Source organism: Myotis davidii, unplaced genomic scaffold (assembly GCF_000327345.1).
Source record: "Myotis davidii unplaced genomic scaffold, ASM32734v1 scaffold399, whole genome shotgun sequence".
NCBI lineage: Eukaryota > Metazoa > Chordata > Mammalia > Chiroptera > Vespertilionidae > Myotis > Myotis davidii.
In genome coordinates this window covers 2,447,767-2,448,258 of record NW_006292094.1, presented here as the reverse complement: position 1 = coordinate 2,448,258, position 492 = coordinate 2,447,767, and positions in this window count along the sequence as shown.

The window sequence follows — 492 nt, the reverse complement described above, 5'->3', positions numbered from 1 at the left end:
GGGGGGACAGGCCTGGACCTCACCGGCTCTCCCCTCCATCTGGATTGAGCCAGGTGTCCCCGTGGGGCCGAGCTGGGCTGGAGCAGGAGGTTCTACCGAGACATCATGAGCCACCAAGAGCTAGCCAGCCTAGGCCGTTTGGCTCAGTGGACAGAGCGTCGGCCTGCGGACTGAAGGGTCCCGGGTTCAGTTCTGGTCAAGAGCATGTCCCTCGGTTGCAGACTCAAGCCCTGGCCCCGGATGCGTCTCTCTCACATCGATGTTTCTCTCTTGGTCTCTCCCCCTCCCTTCCACTCTCTCTAAAAATCAATGGGAAATATCCTCGGGTGAGGAATGACAGCAACAAGAGAGGTATGGGGCCCGGGAAAGGGCCACAGGGAAGCCCAAGCAGGGCCTCTAAGACAGCGGTTCTCACCCTGTGGGTCCCGACCCCTTTGGCGGTCAAACGACCCTTTCATAGGGGTCGCCTAAGACCATCCTGCATAGCAGATA